The sequence below is a fragment of the Anarrhichthys ocellatus genome, unplaced genomic scaffold, assembly GCF_004355925.1.
Source record: "Anarrhichthys ocellatus isolate YVR2014 unplaced genomic scaffold, GSC_Weel_1.0 scaffold2, whole genome shotgun sequence".
Classification (NCBI taxonomy): domain Eukaryota; kingdom Metazoa; phylum Chordata; class Actinopteri; order Perciformes; family Anarhichadidae; genus Anarrhichthys; species Anarrhichthys ocellatus.
The window spans coordinates 6,317,574-6,330,531 of record NW_022280032.1 but is presented as its reverse complement, the minus strand read 5'-3'; positions in this window follow the sequence as shown (position 1 = coordinate 6,330,531).

Here is a 12,958-nt window from a genome sequence, read left to right as displayed (position 1 = left end):
AGTCTGAGGGTAGCAGCCTCTCAGAGGAATCTGCACCATTCCCTAAATTCCTAGGAAGGCAACCTGCTTTGGAGGAACATGTTTCAATTGGAGATGCTTGCTTGCCATGGAGTTTTCCTGCAACTCTGGAAAACTAGGGGCCCTTCCCTTTTGCTCCCCTTTCCACAATCGCTTAAACTCTCCTTTCTCCCTCTCTCCCTTCATCCCTTCCCTCTATCCCTCCCTCCTTCCAACCCTCTCTCTCGTGGAAATGCGCCATTGACAGATCTTTATCAGCAGCCCCATCCCTGCTCGGGCTCGCCGCTTGCCTTTGTTTTATTTCACCGACCAAGCGCTGAGCCAGGATGAGGGATTTGTGTGCGCTTCCCTCTCCAGCTCTGCAGCCCTAATATAAAACTGGTGTATTTGTGGTCGTGACAATCCTTTTCCACTCCACGAATGTTGCTCTGGATGATAATAACAAGGGTCTGTGCCTGGGGGACAGCGCAGTGTGGTCAGGGTCAGCCACAGATGGTTGTGCCTGTGGAGGATATAAACAGCGGAAATGTCAAAACAACACACGGACAAATAAAAGGAGAGGAGGCAAATTACTGAAAAAAGTGAGACAAAAAGGGGAAAATGAGCCAGTGAGCAAGAGTTAAACACAGATGTAAACAGGCATTATAAAGACGGAGACTCTAAATATAGCACATGTAGAAGACAAGAACTGCCCGCTTGTCCTTGTTGGTGTGATTATATGGTGGTGGTCAATGGAAAGTATGTTGAGCAGCATATAAAAACACAAGACTGTGGGCAAGGGGTGTCGCCTTGCATCCCCCTGGGCTGGGGACAAACAGGCTGGATGAGAAAGGACTAATTCCACTCAGGCCCCTTCATACTCTTAAACTATACTACATCATCCAGAAGGCATGGCCACCAAGGCTTCCAAAGGTTGGAAGAAAAAGTGTTAATCCATCTCAGCTCTCTCTATTGGCAGCAGCTATACATGACACCATATGTGAAGCATGTGTGCTTGCAATTTAATTTTGTCCCCTGTCCTTTTTCTTACTATATACAGTATCCAACTATATAATTATTATCTGAGAACCAAAATAGGCCCACATAAGTCACAATCTACAATCTACAGTTACCTTTCAATAGGCTCAACTTGAACAAACAATGCTGTTTTTCTGATGAGGATTGTCTCCTCTGTTTGACCTCATGTCAGAGCCATAAAATATAAAAAATGTGTTGCTACGCTGTCTGGTTCCTTCATAATAGTCGAGTGCCTTTCTCACATTTGATTGTCGAGAACACAGCGTCCTAGATGTGCTTTTGCCAACCAAACACTGAAGACCAGATGCGTGATTTGAAGGAAGGAGCCCAGAATAGAGACGGGTGACACATTGCACCATCTTTCAGTCTCCGTCTTATTGGCTCGCTTTCTGTTTCTTACACACACACACACACACACACACACACACACACACACACACACACACGGTGGCATCAACTGCATGACTGGGAATGTCTCCTCACAAAGACAGTTTGCCTGTCAATCAACGCTTTCCCAATTAGACACACTATCTGTGAATGCCGTCTGGTTTCATTTGAGCCTCTTTGCCTTCAAAACGATCTGCGTCTCTCACGTAGTTCAAATTTAATGAGGTGGGGACAATGAAAGAAAGCTGGACCATGTGCGCGGCTTCTGTGCTACTCTTAATGACCCAGCTATTACTATTGTCACAGCACATCATTACCATTTCCACTGTGTGATTTCTATTCTACACTGTGCTCATTAAAAGTGTCACAAGAGAGATTTCACTTCTTAAGCCTGAAATAATCAGACTTTGAGGGAAGGATCCGTCTAATTAGCCCAGAAACAGGATTTCCCCCTGAGATCAACCTCTAAAAACACTCACTTGACTTTTTGAAATTTGGAAAACAATCCAACACCTGTGCCAGGCAGGGACTTACTTGAATCTGATATTCAAAGAAACAATGATTACCTGTGATCTCGCATGTGTTGTGCATTTGTGTTCAGGTGTCAAGGTCCCTGTTAGTGTACTCCATTTTTAAGTTGTAAATGGAAGGTTTTGTATTGCAGGTGGCCACACACACACACACACACACACACACACACACACACACACACACACACACAAACAGAGGTGGGGGTCATGCTGGCCCATTAGCAGCCAGTCTTCTGTGACGTTCAGAGACAAACACTATTATAATATTCATGACTTATTTTCCAAAGCTGCCATGTGTGGGAAAATTTGATAAATGTTTTCTGGGGAAATGACATATGGATGACTACGACTGAGGAAACCGTGATGGATTGTGACTAACTGGTAAAATGAATCAATCAAAAGCTGAATAATACTCATGCAGTGCAGCTTGGAACAAAATTAAGGGATTGCTTTAGAGAAGCTGCTCTTAATTCTCTCAGAGTTTTTCATATTTTCCTTAGTATGGGTCCAACCTTGAAAGCTTAAAGTCAAGGTGTGTCAGCATTTACATGACAAGCTGAGTCTTCTTGTATGCGTCTTTCTTTAGGCAACCCTGCAAAATTTGTTTTGCATATCAATTAGAACGATCAAAATGTGTCAAAGAAAACAAATTTTGTTGTGCAACGTGACACATGGGATGTGAAAACACAACGTACTCTAACAATTACTTGCTCGGTGTTTCAGACCATAACATGTGCAAGCAATAAGCTAAGAATCCTGGATGGGGGTTTGCTGTTGTTTAAGAACCTCAATGTGATTTGGTGAGTCCTGCTGTAGTTTGCCTGCACGGTCTTTATAGATGACAATAGATGATAAAACCCTGAATTTCTACTCACATATTCATACATACAATTCACAACTTGATTTCATAGAAGACTGCAAATGTGACTGCTGGTTCAGCCAGTTCTCTTTCCCAGGGCATCAAATACACTTTGTCCTGCACCTCGCCGTCTGATACCAACGCACAAGGCACCCCTTAGTGTCTGTATGAGACGCACCAAGTGGTCGGAAGACTAGAAAAGCGCTATACAAGTACAGACCATTTACGTGTTTTCCGCACTTATGTTACTCGTTTGTGTTTTACTTATTTTACCTAGTTATTAGTTACCTAGTTATTATAAGACAAAGTGTCAGTAGCTATGTGACGAGTTGGAAAGAGAACGTGCTGTAGGGTCACAAAAATGCTGGTGGCAAGAAGTAGTTTAAAGGGACAGTTCACTCCAACATCGTACTTATTTTTCCTCTTAGCTGTGGTACTATTGCTCAGTCCATATTGTTTTGGTGTGAGTTGTCTAGTTTTGGAGATATCAGCCGTACAGATGTCTCAAATATAATGGGACTATAGCACATCTAGATTGATGAATAGCACTACGGTGTGTGTGTGTGTGTGCTCTGACAATTAATGGAAATCACACATGCTCACTAAATCTTTGCTGTAAATAAGCACATTACACACTGCGTAGTTGTAGAATCAACTTTCAGAAATCACTGACCCTGAGTTTTTTTATAAGCTCATCACACAAAAGAGGCAGCAGCCACTTGGAGATCAGTTATAGCAAAGTCTGAGGAACTGTCATGTTAACAAAAGGTGTTGCTACTCAGAGGGTGTAGCATAACCTCTGTGTATACACCCCTGTCAACTGCCCTCTTTCTCTTGTTCAAGTGCTCATCCATCAGTTTAACCCAACACTCCCTCACTGTCTCCTGAATAATCAGCGCGGTGTGGAGTGATCGCGATCACCCAGGCGACCAACAGCCGCGAGCAACGGAGAGTGTCATCGCCCTCCTTTTCCTACTTCAGGCATGAGGCATTTGAGACACTGTGCTATGGATCATATGCGCAGTCACACACACACACACACACACACACACACACAAAACTATAGCTACACACTTTCAGGTTAGCGAGGTGACGGTGGGAGTGTCGGAGCTGTGTCCATCACTGCGGATATAGTCTGTCACCATCATAATGGCTTGGGATTTTAAAATATGCCCGCAAGAGACAAAAAAAAAAGCGCTCTCTACAGCTCGGATGGAGCAAGCTTGTTTAAGGGTTCACATTCTCTGCAGGCACTTTTGATGAAGACAAATTATCCTCTTTCAGCCCGCACTGAAACAGCAATTGAGTTGGACAATGGGGCCGATCAGGCCAGTATGAGGATATAAATACAGGGTAAACTAGGAGCATAATTCATTGTCATGGCATACATATTGTTCTGGGTTATATTAGGCGGTTTATTCCAGAGAGTGAGCGCGAGCCAAGAGAGGATCACGCTGCAAAAAATATCCGTCTTTGAAAAGGCACATACTCTTTTAAAAAACCCATTTGATCACCCATTTGCCACTTGCTTGAAGGGAAAAGCTATTATTAGACTAAGTCCTAAATAAACTCACTTATTTGGCTATTTTTGAAGTCCTAAAAAGTAAAGCAAAGCAGTGCTTCAACTGAGCTTCTTCAAACTGGGGCAGGAAGCTTTAAAATCAATGGCAATGTGCAATGTGAAGTGAGTTGCTTAATGGGGCAAATCCACGTATAAAATGATCACTCTGCAGTTCTCTCTGCAGTTAAGTGTCTTTTAGCTCATTGGTTCGGTTTTACTGCCCGCATGTTTGCTGCTTTGGTTCACTCTCATTGCTCTTATTTACCTTGTGTCCAGCTGCAGCGGGCACTGCTTATCATTTAGTCATGTCTGCTAAATGTAAATAGGCAACGGATTGTTAACATGTTAGCCATGAGTTCCGCTTGCCCCAAGTGGACCAAAAATGCATTAATGCTGCTTTAAGACAGTGTCAGCTTAATAGACAACGTCATATAATTCAGACATGAGCAGAATGGTTACAGCTAATTTATGAGTTGTACAGATTGGTTAATTTCCACTGCTAACACTGCAGTGATACTCATGTCTTAACAGTTGCTTAGACTCTCCAAGTTCAAACTATTCACGACTTCCCTTCAGGGCAGTTAAACTCTGGTGAACATTACAATAAGGCATCAGAAGAAAATGTGACTTGTTCCAGTCTGTAATTATGCTGGTACCACAGAACAATGCCAGACAGATGTCACTGGGAATGAGACAAGCTGTGATGAGAAGATTGAAGCGGTGTCATGAATGACATAGTTTAAGAGACATGAGTCACTCTGCAGACTGTTTTCCTTACTGTTGTTTCTGAGACTCAGCTATCCGACTGGCTCCTCTGCCCGAGCAACATAGTTTTGGGCTGGCAGGGAAGAAGAGTGAGCATGTGTGTGAAACAGAGAGAGAGACAAAGAGAAAAGTAAGAGGTGACTGTGATGACTAGACTGCACCAATAATGAAAAAGTTGAAATTTTGAAGCCAAATTCCCAAAAAATTTGTCGCTGTTTGCTAACTTTTGTAAATGAGTCAGAGTTTTTCAATGAGTGAAAAACAGTCTTTTGATGATTAAACTTAAATTACCCCTGCTGCGCCAAACCCTCCAGGATATCTCTGGTTGTCCATAATAAAATAAATATCAAGTGCACTGTGTCATAAATCCAAATTGGAAACACAAGAAGGTCCGACACTCGGTACAGATTTATGTTGGGTTCGTGCTCGGAGGATTTACACTCCTTTGCCGAAGCACAAACCACAGCTGAAATAACCCAAAATGGTCCAAACCCTCAAGCAGTCAGTGCCACTTTAAGTGGTGCAAGAAAAGGAGCATGAATTATATGGAACATTCTCTATTAATGTGTTATAACATATGAAGAAGAGGGAGAAAAAGGCAAAAATGGTGTCATCCTTGCAGGAGCTGATGATAATACAGCAGTACATTGAATTATTCTACTATTGAGACACAACCAAAGGAGGGTTTGTATGTCTTGTTTCACGGAGGGAGGGATCCAGTGGCTGGACCAGTGATGCTTGATGCAATCCGATCTTTGTCAGAGCCCGCGGCCTGTCCACCAGCTGTGTCCAAACAACCCACAGCCAACCCGCTGCCCGTGTCTGGGAGCATTGACTGGAGCTGGAGGCGGTGGGAGGGAGGCGAGGGTGCGGGTCATCTCAGGGTGTATCAAAAGCCCCCCCCCCCCCTCCACGCTACAGTAACTTCTGCTTTTGACATGTGGAAGCCCTGAACTCATCCATCCTCCCCGACAGTTCAGCTGTTCATACAGACGGGAAGGTAAACTGATTTTAAGTAGGCCTGCTGCTTTAAAGTCATAATCTGTGACGTTTTTTCATTTATAGAAACATTGTTCTTGGCTCAGCAAGCTCCTATAACACTGGTAGTCAGAATTGATTCCCATACCCAGCTGTAAAACAGGTTTTTTTTTAAAAATACAGCTAGCAAGAGTCAAACTTCAACAACATACACAGAACAATGGCATCAAGGTACTAGCCACAATAGTTGTGATGCAAAAATATTAGAGCAATGACAAATTGCAGCAAAAGTGTTGCAGCAATTGCAGCAAAAGTGTCATAGTGGATAAACACTTTATTTGTAGAACAAACTCCTGAAACTCTTTGGTCGCTCTTTTACTGTCTTTACAAAGTTAAATAATCTATGCACGTTGAGCGATAAAAGGGGAGCAATAATAAAAACAATCCTCAGTGTGCAAGCTGGCTCGTCAAAAGTTCCGTTCTACATCACACAGATCCTGCCTCAATAAGGAGCCAGGGGACAGACTGAAAGAAAAACCTGGACGAAATAAGAGAGACGTTGCAGTGCAGATGGTGTATCGTAATAGATGTGCGCTCAGCGAGCTGTGATAAGGGACCATGTCTACTTTGAGCAGGCAGGACAGGCAATCCCTGCTCAGGGGTCTGTGCAGCATCTGCAGCCAGACACAAATAGATGCCTACGAGAACTACGTTGACAAATTGAATGCCACCGATGAGTAATGGCAAGAGACGGAGAAAAGAGAGATTGTTACAGGGAAACTATGGACTCAATTGTTCCCAAATGCACTGGTGCATGTGCACAGTAATAGAGAGGGGGTGTACCTAAAATACTGAATGCCAAATTTCTGCTCTGCAATTTTATTTTCTATAACATGTTTTAGGGAAAAGGATCTTAAAACCTTCATTACTCTACCAGCTCAGCAGCAAACAACTAAACTAGACATGTCAAAGTGGTATCAATCTCTTCATCGAACTCTCGACAAGAAAGAAAACAAGCATATATTCCTTTAATAATCCCACTACTACCAGCATCGGCTTTTCCCAAACAACTGATACACGCACGCCTTGAGACTATGGGTATAGTGGCTGTGGATATTCTGATTTTGCATAGGACCATGTAGTGCAGACACCCTCTGGTCATGCATTTGCTAAACATCCATGGTGGCTTTATCCCTCTATAGTGTTTGACAGTAATCTTTCAGCGTCTTTGTAAACTATGTAAACACAGAAAGTTGTGGCCGTGAATGGGCAAAACGTAGTCCGAGTCCAATCTCTCCTCACACTGGGATGTAGCGATACCGTATTAATAGCAGCAAAGAAGCTAAGGACCGAGCTCAGCTTACCTAAATGTGCGAGGACCATAACAGACTTTCAGTCGGCTGCGTGCTGAGAAAAGTTCTGTTTTCCCCAACACCTTTCCCCCTGACTGGCGATGTTGCAGCTAAAAACATAATGAGGGATTGAGTCATATGGTTTCACTTTAAGTACTATACTTTCCAACATGCTCTCTGAAAAGCTCCTGTTTCCATTTTTGTAGGTGTGGTCTTCTATTTAGGTCACAACAGAACTCAGAGGAGAGGAATTCCGTGTGTATTCATGTGAGGGAGGGTTTTAATGAACTGCACAGTGATTGATATGGGGCGAGTCAGCTTACTTTTACACGGAGGCACGACTGTGACTGCTTCATTTTGGGAACAAAAGATGCTTAACTGAGTACATTTTACTAAAAAGAAACAGGGGGAAATGCTCTTACATGTCTGATCAAGAATTTGATATTCGTGTTGACAAATCAAAGGAAATCTGTGTTTCAGAGCCAAGTTTATCCACACATAGGAAAGAATTTGAACCAAACATGCTCAACTCTTCATCAAATTATCATAAACTACATACCAAATACTTTTTCACCCATGCAAAAAGTGCACGTGCAGAGTACGGGGGTAGAGGATCCATGAGTTAAGGCCAGCCAGTGTACTTGCAATCCAGCCAGAGCTCCCACTCATACCCCAGGACAGCTTCCTCTGCTGAATAAAAAGGATGCTTTATGGCCTCTGGTCCTACCGGGTTTTGGCCAGTCATGCACTGCAGCACTATAGCTTATTCCAAACAGCAGAGAGCATGCAGTCTCATTCAATGAAAAGTTGGTTTGTGAGCGAGTTTGTTACATTATACCAGTCTCGGGCATTTAAAAGCACCCTGCATGTGTTGTTGTCTGGTCCCCAGGGGGTGAAAAATGTAGGATTTTAACCAGCTGTGACAGCGTGTGGCTGGTATTGTTTCCGCCTAGTGAGTCTGTGTGTGTGTCATAATGGAGATATGTGGTCCTGGAGATACCTATTGTAGCGGGAACTACCATAGAAGCGGTCTTGAGCACTTTGCCAGGAATTTGTCTGTCTTTCTGTGGACAGATTTTGTCAACATAATAGCATCACAACAATCATAAAACTTTACTGGTGTGTTGTTGAGATTATATAAAGGCCGAGTTCGAAGATGGGCGTGGTCCAACAAGACGCATGAAGTGGGGGGGTAAGAAGTGGGGAAGGGGCCATTGTCCCCCAAACACTTTACACCACTGGCTCGATTTGGCGTTGTGGCTGGTGTCACCCGCCTGCAAGATGATCTCTAGTCTCTCCTTCATTTTACACAGAAAGGGAGTGAGTCCATTACATCATGAGTATTCCAATTCCTAATTTGTCATCCTCTGAACATCACCTTGCCGGAATGCTTTCCAAACCACAAAATTATCAGCAGATGTTAAACATGTTGGAAGAATGTTTAAACCCACCTTTTAGCTTCTCACGAGACACAAAACATCACAAACTTTGGCCTCTATTCTTATATATGCAAATGTAGTGGGATTGAAAGATAAAGTATCATATCACAAAATGAAAATACTTGAGTGAAGTAGAAGTACCTCTAATTGTACTTAAGTACAGTACTTTAGTACATGTACTGCCTAGTTTGGTAATTATTAAATTAGCTTGAAAAGCAGCAGCATTAGCAGTTTTCTGAGATGTTTGTGCATGAGTAGGCACTTTTCTGCGTGTATGCATGTGCTTGTGTTCGTCCGAGCCGGGTGAGTGGATTAGGTCTGGTCTCTGGCTCTCGTCAGCACATGCCGGACACGACGCTCTGAGGCCCTGCATTCATTCCATGTTGTTTTCATTCCCCCACCTTCGCTATGTGCACAAAAAATGTTTTCTCAAGACTTTGCATTCCAGCCCCCCCAAAAAAAGCACCAGCATTTACTTTTACACACACCTGGATCGTGGCCTTTCATTTGATACCCAACTTTTTTCAATTATGCAGCACAGCCCAAAAAATATGAACCATTTCTTCTTCTGTGCTAAATAGTTTTTGGCACACAGGCCAGGAAACAAACTGTAGGGGAAGTTTGATTCAACACATATTTCCTAATCTTTCATTTATCAAATAAATCTACATTTACCTTGGCCATTAGTGCTGCTGAAAATAACTTTGAACATGATTCTTTTCCCTCACAGAGGGTCCCTATCACTCTGTTAGCACTGTAAACTGGAGCAGGAAATATCAAGGCCTGTAATTACAGTCAGATACAGAAGGTAAGGAAGTCAACAAACGTTCCTGATCAGAGTACAGCCTGGATGGACGACACACGAGACTTCCTCCATTACACATTAATTTATTAGCTTTTCATTAGGGAACTCACCCTCGGTTTGAAAGCTACACAGATTTTCCAAGAAGCAGTTTAAGGTTTTCTGCTCCTTTGTGGGCAACCTCGGGTCAGGATTTAAACCTCCGCTTTTAGTGTAAAGCTAACGAGAACACTCACCACAACACCATGACCAAACACTCTATAAACACACATCATGGTTTCATCAAGCGCGGCATAACATTGTTATTCCATGTTGATGCTAATGACCCTTTGACGGCCTTTTGCTTTGATCCAGATGGCATCCTTTGACATTCTGGGACTGGGCAGCCGACAGGAAGCAGTTGGCATGCTCTGGCACATCCTGAGTCTGGCTCGCAGCTCTGCAGATGGTTTGAGCTGAACGTGTTGTGTCATCTCACAGCCCTTTTACCGGAATGAGACTTGGCTGAACACCTCCTGCCCTTACCACCATATATTAACTATCTACAATTACATTGTCATTCTGTTTGGATTTTTTGGGATAAGCCCGTATTTCTTTTGGAAAATTTCTGTTACGCATCCGTCTGTTTGATTTGTGTTACTTTTAATCACACAGTTACATTTCTTTGCACAGATATACAATGTTGCATCCAGACAGAATTCTGATTGTGAGTCAAATAGCTTCTATATGGGTTTCAATACTCAAAAATGTAAGCAGAATTGTGGGTTTGCTTTGAGTTTATTCTGCTTATAATATCAAGAAAGCTCCATTAGCCTCTCCCTTTGGAATTGTGTGCTCATTTTGACCCTCACATTTACTTCCATTGTCAGTTTAGGCACCAGAAATCTGCCCATTCAAACGGACCTGGTTTTTAACTCTGAATAGTAGCAGGGCTTTAGTGTATGCAATGCCATGTCAGTCTAGTTGTCGATATGTGAAATTTCACATGGACATTCATGTTCCCCAGAGGCTGAAGCCTACTGACTCCCCTTACTTTTCATCTAGCAACACCAGATGGGCAAACTATTAACGAATCCTTTAAATAATCTCAACAGTTGCTGGCTCAACTGGCACAACATTTTGAACAGACTTTCATGGTTCTCAAACGATGAATCCTAAGACCTTTGGTGATCCCCCTGACTTTCAATGTATCACTATCAGGTCACTTGTAAGCAAGTTAGCGTGCTTATGTTAGAATTTAGCTCAAAATGCCTCTGTACTGAAGTACAGCCTCACAGAACTGCTATGGTTGTAGATTCATAGTTTTCTTACGTTATACGCTGCTGGATGCACAAGTATACAATTTGTATAAGTATCACTTTGAAGTGTGATCTTGGCATATCATTTCCAGAAGTTAGTGGGATATTTCCTATTATACATTAGTAGCATCAGTAATGATATGATTTGAGCTCTTCTCTACTGGAAAACTTGAAATTAGCTTACACTTCCAAGCATATGTCAACCATTCTGATAATAAAAAGTTAATCTTTCTTCTTTTAATCTACTTCACTGGATAGAAATAAAAAGGTAGAATCCAACCCTTTACAAGCAAAGCAGTTAAATCTTTATATCTCACGATAAACACGTGAAACGACAACTCGGTGTGTAACCGTGTTGTCATGTGTTTGTGTTATAGGAGCATATTTACTCAATGATTTGTACGATTGCTGGTGCGATAAAGAGGTAAAAGCCTTTTCATATCACTTTTCCACAAGCATGGATGACTGTCTGTCTCATAGCTGGGTAGTTGCCCCTATGGCACCTAGGATCACACAGACGACCTCATACCAGAGAGATGTGCTGTACTGACACGGAGCGGAGATTCTAGCACCACACAAACAGCCCTGAACAGGGCAGGCTTTCAAAACAACGCTGCCAGTTCCGTTTCCTTTTACTGATGGTGTGATTTGTGTACGAGTTGTCTCTACTGTACCAGCAGAAGGTTAAGGAGGCCACGGCAGCCAGACCTTAACATTACACAACCTTTGTCTTCTTCCACTGGTCTTGTCTCTACTTTTCCAGTTTCTCCCCAAGCCTGAGTGTGGCCAGTCTTCCATAGACCATTGAATAGTCCAGTTCTGGGAGCTAAAATACATTCCCTTCTTGCAAGATCTTGATATGATTCACAGCTCAGCTTCCAGCGGATGTGCTAGCACTGTTTTTGCTGGAGTATTGGCCTTTAAGCAGGAGGCCCCACAGTGCTTTGTTGTGGTGGGAAGCAGCGCTGCTATCCCACAGAAATCTCTGTCACATGGATTTCGGACGGCAGGAAAGCCAACAAGAGGGGCTTTCATATTTAATCCCCTGAACTGGTTGCTACTGTACCATGTACTTCCCCTATACCATACCCAGCGGAAACAGATCCAATCTTTCCTTATCGTTGGGCTAACTTAACCCATATTGATTTAATTCCACCAGTTGACTGTTTTGCAGAGGCAACAGTGACTCACATCATTACATCATATGAGCAGATAGAGAGAGATACATAATGTAACTCATAAAAGCTGACACTTTCCCACACACCCAAGATAATACACCAGGCACCACAGCACATCCAAAAGCTACGTCTCCCTTTAACAAGAACACATTTCAAACACTCACATGGCTCCATAAGCATGGACAAACTGTTGAAAGCCAGCTGAAGGCTCAAGCGGCGGCTCAGAATGAAGGGGAAATGATCACGACCGCACAGACTTTGGCTTGGACATGACGGGCTGTTTACTGCCAAGAACAGCAACTCAGCCGGGGAAACAAGATCATTCTGACACTCTGCGAACGAGTCCCCCGCTCTTGTGGAACGAGCCACTTACTGACCAACTTTAATTAGGAATAAATTGAAGTTTTACATGATTGTAACTTGGATGAACACAGTGCGATACTCACATAACATAAGTCTGGAAGGGAGGCTTCCCCACATGATATTCTCCCATAAATGTGAACCCTCTACAGCTTTTTCAAGTGTCTGCTCTTGACAGGATAATATCTAAGGGCTCAGATAAACATCATGATGCTGGAGTTGGCTCGCCTTTCAGTCAGCAACACTCCCCGTGCAGACGCAAGAGAAAAGTTTGACCTCCTATTAAGTTATTTCCATGTCAGTGGAACATGTGAAAGGCTTAAGCTTGTTGCTGCCTTGATGTTTATGTAGTCCTGACTCCTACGGACACAGAAGCTGATGTCTCCCCCTGGCCCTCGAGGCGTCAGCCTGGTT